Raw genomic sequence first — 6,424 nt, 5'->3', positions numbered from 1 at the left:
TTTGCCGCCGTTCGACAGTAGATTCGATCACTGGGATCGAATCTGCTGCCAATCGTTCGCACTAAACGCACCAGCCGTCGATCGCGCCGTGTGGGAAATTACCGTCGATCACCCGTGGGAAGGGAGCGCGTCGCTAGCGGCGGCCGATCCGATACAGGTATACATTACCTGACGCTGGCTCCCGGGCATCTTCTCCGCGCTGCACAGCTCTGTTCCTGCTCCATCCCAGCGTACATTAACTTCCTGTGTCCCTCCAGTGACCAGGAAGTTCAAATAGAGGGCGCTCTATTTGAACTTCCTGGTCACGGAGTGACACAGTGTACGCTGGGATGCGGTGCGGGATGCTGGGATGCGGTGCAGCGCGGAGAAGAGGACCCGGAGTCAGCTTCAGGTAATGTATACAAGGGGGGGGGGGGACAGGCGGCAGGAGCAGCTCAACAGATTGTGATCGGTATCAGGCTGAAATCGATTCACAATCTGTTTGCAGTAAAGGCAGCCATACGATCCCTCTCTGATCAGATTCGATCAAATAGGGATCTGTCAGTTTGTCGATCTAATGGCAAATCGACCAGTGTATGGCTACCTTTAGTGATTAATTATTATTTGTAAATTTATCACCTGCGCGCCTATTGATAAATATTTGATAAAGGGATGTTGACCCAAATGCTGTGTCCATTATTGGCCAAGATGTGAATTTAAATACAAAGGCAAAATCAAGAATTGGCAGCTCAGCATTGAAGGATGTTTGTTTTCCCAATAAATCATTGCATGAAACATGCAAAGTGTAAAAAAAATTGTACAATAATTAAAATTCACAAATTCATTGTTTGTTGTGCAAGTTAATTAGCAGATAATGCAGAGTCTTACTGTATAAGCAGCTATTTATCATACAAAATGTCTCCACAAGTAAAATCCCAGCAAAATTATTGAGCTAGTTACTCATGCCCTTTGCTATAGTACAATGCAAAGAAGATACTAACACAAGTTGTAGATTAGAAAAAAAGAAAACATTATAAAATAGCAGTTATAGTTTAAAATATTCTGGAAGAATACAAAAAAATTATAATTGGCTCTAAATTAAGGAATATATTTTAGTATTAGAAATGTGAACACATCTACATGTTAGCTCATCTGCAAATTAGTGATAGTAATACATTTCTCTTGGCCCATGTTTTTCGTGGATGTCATCATATTCTCACTCCAACCTGAATTATCGCAAACACCTTCTGAATTAAAAAGGCAAACTTTTGTTTTGCTTAAAGGACAACTGAAGTGAGAGGTATAGGGAGGCTGCCATGTTTATTTCCATTTTAACAATATCAGTTTCCTGGCAGCCCTGTTGGTCTAGTTGGCTGCAGAGGCTTCTGAATAACACCAGAAACAAGCATGCAGCTAATCTTGTCAGATCTGACAATGTCAGAAACATCTGATCTGCTGCATGCTTGTTCAGAGGCTATGGCTAAACGTATTAGAGAAGCAGAGGATCAGCAAGATAGGCAAGCAACTGGTATTACTTAATATGAAACAAAAATGGCAGCCTCCATATACCTCTCACTTCAGTTGCCCTTTAACATTTTATTAAGAGGGCTTTTTGGTCCTTTTTAGCCCCTTACACACTCCTAGGAGTTCTGGTTCACCATGAGCTTGCTGGGTAGTTTGTAACTCATATTTTTCTGAACAGCAAAAAAGCAAAAAGATGCCCCTCTTTACTGTCCATATAAAGGTCCACTACTCAGTCAATAACAGGTGCGAGCTGTCTAGTTCTGGTTAATCAGCTCTTGCCAGAACCCCCATTGTGGAGAGCATTACTGCATAGCTGTGAAGTGTGGAAGATTAAAGATTTGCAGAATCCACTTGTAAACACTAAATGTTGCTTCATTGAATAGCAAGAGCCTACATGTCATGGAAAGGAAAGGGGGGGGGGGGGGGGGGGGAGTTGAACTCTCAAATATCGATAAATCAATAGACCAAGTTGAAGTCCCAACTTGCATTTACACCAGATCCAAATTTTGCACTGGGGTCAACAGTCCACCAGATGCAGAATTTTAGCAACATCTATAGCCATTAAGATATTTCAAGGCACACATATAACCATCATCAAACTTAGATCACAATTAAATGTACATTGATTGTTACTATGCAATTCATAGCCGAGTCAGCTCTTTAGAGAATATAAATGACATTTTGGAGCAGGCAGCTTATCAGTTCAATGGCATTGTTTCATGCCCCAGAGCTGTGTTTATCGCCTTAAAATGAAAAAAGTTTGCATGAATATGGATTAAAAAAATATATAGCTGTAAAATACGAAAATCCCAGATGCATGTTAAATTTCAATGACATTTTAATTCAAAATGGTAGGTACACTGTATGCCAATAAAAAGAAAAAAATACTCAGTTTAAAGGAGAATATACAATATAAAAATACAACAAATGAGATGTCATTTTCATGTTTCCTCATGTCATTTTTGTTTATAGCATTAATACTGTAATTAAAGCAATAAACAGTCAGGTTAGCGATAAATACACAATCTTAAAATAGTTACACTTTTCGAATAACAGTAAAAATGTGAATTTGTAGCATTTAACCACTTGAGGACCACAGTCTTTCTACCCCTTAAGGACCGGCCACTTTTTTTCCATTCAGACCACTGCAGCTTTCACGGTTTATTGCTCGCTCATACAACCTACCACCTAAATGAATTTTGGCTCCTTTTCTTGTCACTAATAAAGCTTTCTTTTGGTGCTATTTGATTGCTCCTGCGATTTTTACTTTTTATTATATTCATCAAAAAAGACATGAATTTTGGCAAAAAAATGATTTTTTTAACTTTCTGTGCTGACAATTTTCAAATAAAGTAAAATTTCTGTATACATGCAGCGCGAAAAATGTGGACAAACATGTTTTTGATAAAAAAAAAACCATTCAGTGTATATTTATTGGTTTGGGTAAAAGTTATAGCGTTTACAAACTATGGTGCAAAAAGTGAATTTTGCCATTTTCAAGCATCTATGACTTTTCTGACCCCCTGTCATGTTTCATGAGGGGCTAGAATTCCAGGATAGTATAAATACCCCCCAAATGACCCCATTTTGGAAAGAAGACATCCCAAAGTATTCACTGAGAGGCATAGTGAGTTCATAGAAGATATTATTTTTTGTCACAAGTAAGCGGAAAATGATACTTTGTGACAAAAAAAAAGAAAAAAAAAAAGAATCCATTTCTTCTAACTTGCGACAAAAAAAAATGAAATCTGCCACGGACTCACCATGCCCCTCTCTGAATACCTTGAAGTGTCTACTTTCCAAAATGGGGTCATTTGTGGGGTGTGTTTACTGTCCTCGCATTTTGGGGGGTGCTAATTTGTAAGCACCCCTGTAAAGCCTAAAGGTGCTCATTGGACTTTGGGCCCCTTAGCGCAGTTAGGCTGCAAAAAAGTGCCACACATGTGGTATTGCCGTACTCAAGAGAAGTAGTAGAATGTGTTTTGGGGTGTATTTTTACACATACCCATGCTGGGTGGGAGAAATATCTCTGTAAATGACAATTTATTCATTTTTTTTACACACAATTGTCCATTTACAGAGTTATTTCTCCCACCCAGCATGGGTATGTGTAAAAATACACCCCAAAACACATTGTACTACTTCTCCCGAGTACGGTGATACCACATGTGTGGCACTTTTTTGCACCCTAACTGCGCTAAAGGGCCCAAAGTCCAATGAGTACCTTTAGGATTTCACAAGTCATTTTGCGGAATTTGATTTCCAGACTACTCCTCACGGTTTAGGGCCCCTAAAATGCCAGGGCAGTATAGGAACCCCACAAATGACCGCATTTTAGAAAGAAGACACCCCAAGGTATTCCGTTAGGAGTATGGTGAGTTCATAGAAGATTTTATTTTTTGTCAAAAGTTAGCGGAAAATTGATTTTTATTGTTTTTTTCACAAAGTGTCATTTTCCACTAACTTGTGACAAAAAATAAAATCTTCTATAAACTCACCATACTACTAATGGAATACCTTGGGGTGTCTTCTTTCTAAAATGGGGTCATTTGTGGGGTTCCTATACTGCCCTGGCATTTTAGGGGCCCTAAACCGTGAGGAGTAGTCTGGAAATCAAATTCCGCAAAATGACCTGTGAAATCCTAAAGGTACTCATTGGACTTTGGGCCCTTTAGCGCAGTTAGGGTGCAAAAAAGTGCCACACATGTGGTATCGCCGTACTCGGGAGAAGTAGTACAATGTGTTTTGGGGTGTATTTTTACACATACCCATGCTGGGTGGGAGAAATAACTCTGTAAATGGACAATTGTGTGTAAAAAAATCAAAAGATTGTCATTTATAGAGGTATTTCTCCCACCCAGCATGGGTATGTGTAAAAATACACCCCAAAACACATTGTACTACTTCTCCCGAGTATGGCAATACCACATGTGTGGCACTTTTTTGCACCCTAACTGCGCTAAAGGGTCCAAAGTCCAATGAGTACCTTTAGGATTTCACAGGTCATTTTGCGGAATTTGATTTCCAGACTACTCCTCACGGTTTAGGGCCCCTAAAATGCCAGTTCAGTATAGGAACCCCACAAATGACCCCATTTTAGAAAGAAGACACCCCAAGGTATTCCGTTAGGAGTATGGTGAGTTCATAGAAGATTTTATTTTTTGTCAAAAGTTAGTGGAAAATGACACTTTGTGAAAAAAACAATAAAAATCAATTTTCCGCTAACTTTTGACAAAAAATAAAATCTTCTATGAACTCACCATACTCCTAACGGAATACCTTTGGGTGTCTTCTTTCTAGAATGGGGTCATTTGTGGGGTTACTATACTGCCCTGGCATTTTAGGGGCCCTAAACCGTGAGGAGTAGTCTTGAAACCAAATGTCGCAAAATGACCTGTGAAATCCTAAAGGTACTCATTGGACTTTGGGCCCCTTAGCGTACTTAGGGTGTAAAAAAGTGCCACACATGTGGTACCGCCGTACTCAGGAGAAGTAGTATAATGTGTTTTGGGGTGTATTTTTACACATACCCATGCTAAGTGGGAGAAATATCTCTGTAAATGACAATTGTTTGATTTGTTTTACACACAATTGACCATTTACATAGAAATTTCTCCCACCCAGCATGGGTATGTGTAAAAATACACCCCAAAACACATTATACTACTTTTCCTGAGTACGGCGGTACCACATGTGTGACACTTTTTTGCAGCCTAGGTGCGCTAAGGGGCCCAACGTCCTATTCACGGGTCATTTTGAGGCATTTGTTTTTTAGACTACTCCTCGCGGTTTAGGGCCCCTAAAATGCCAGGGCAGTATAGGAACCCCACAAGTGACCCCATTTTAGAAAGAAGACACCCCAAGATATTCCGTTAGGTGTATGGCGAGTTCATAGAAGATTTTATTTTTTGTCACAAGTTAGTGAAAAATGACACTTTGTGAAAAAAACCCAATAAAAATCAATTTCCGCTAACTTTTGACAAAAAATAAAATCTTCTATGAACTCGTCATACACCTAACAGAATACCTTGGGGTGTCTTTTTTTCTAAAATGGTGTCACTTGTGGGGTTCCTATACCGCCCTGGCATTTTACGGGCCCAAAACCGTGAGTAGTCTGGAAACCAAATGTCTCAAAATGACTGTTCAGGGGTATAAGCATCTGCAAATTTTGATGACAGGTGGTCTATGAGGGGGCGAATTTTGTGGAACCGGTCATAAGCAGGGTGGCCTTTTAGATGACAGGTTGTATTGGGCCTGATCTGGATAGGAGTGCTAGGGGGGTGACAGGAGGTGATTGATGGGTGTCTCAGGGGGTGGTTAGAGGGGAAAATAGATGCAATCAATGCACTGGGGAGGTGATCGGAAGGGGGTCTGAGGGGGATCTGAGGGTTTGGCCGAGTGATCAGGAGCCCACACGGGGCAAATTAGGGCCTGATCTGATGGGTAGGTGTGCTAGGGGGTGACAGGAGGTGATTGATGGGTGTCTCAAGGTGTGATTAGAGGGGGGAATAGATGCAAGCAATGCACTGGCGAGGTGATCAGGGCTGGGGTCTGAGGGCATTCTGAGGGTGTGGGCGGGTGATTGAGTGCCCTAGGGGCAGATAGGGGTCTAATCTGATAGGTAGCAGTGACAGGGGGTGATTGATGGGTAATTAGTGGGTGTTTAGGGTAGAGAACAGATGTGAACACTGCACTTGGGAGGTGATCGGACGTCGGATCTGCGGGCGATCTATTGGTGTGGGTGGGTGATCAGATTGCCCGCAAGGGGCAGGTTAGGGGCTGATTGATGGGTGGCAGTGACAGCGGGTGATTGATGGGTGGCAGTGACAGGGGGTGATTGATGGGTGATTGATAGGTGATTGACAGGTGATCAGTGGGTTATTACAGGGAAGGACAGATGTAAATAATGCCCTGGCGAATT

This window comes from Hyperolius riggenbachi, chromosome 3 (genome assembly GCF_040937935.1).
Source record: "Hyperolius riggenbachi isolate aHypRig1 chromosome 3, aHypRig1.pri, whole genome shotgun sequence".
Classification (NCBI taxonomy): Eukaryota; Metazoa; Chordata; class Amphibia; order Anura; family Hyperoliidae; genus Hyperolius; species Hyperolius riggenbachi.
This window is presented reverse-complemented; position numbering follows the sequence as displayed.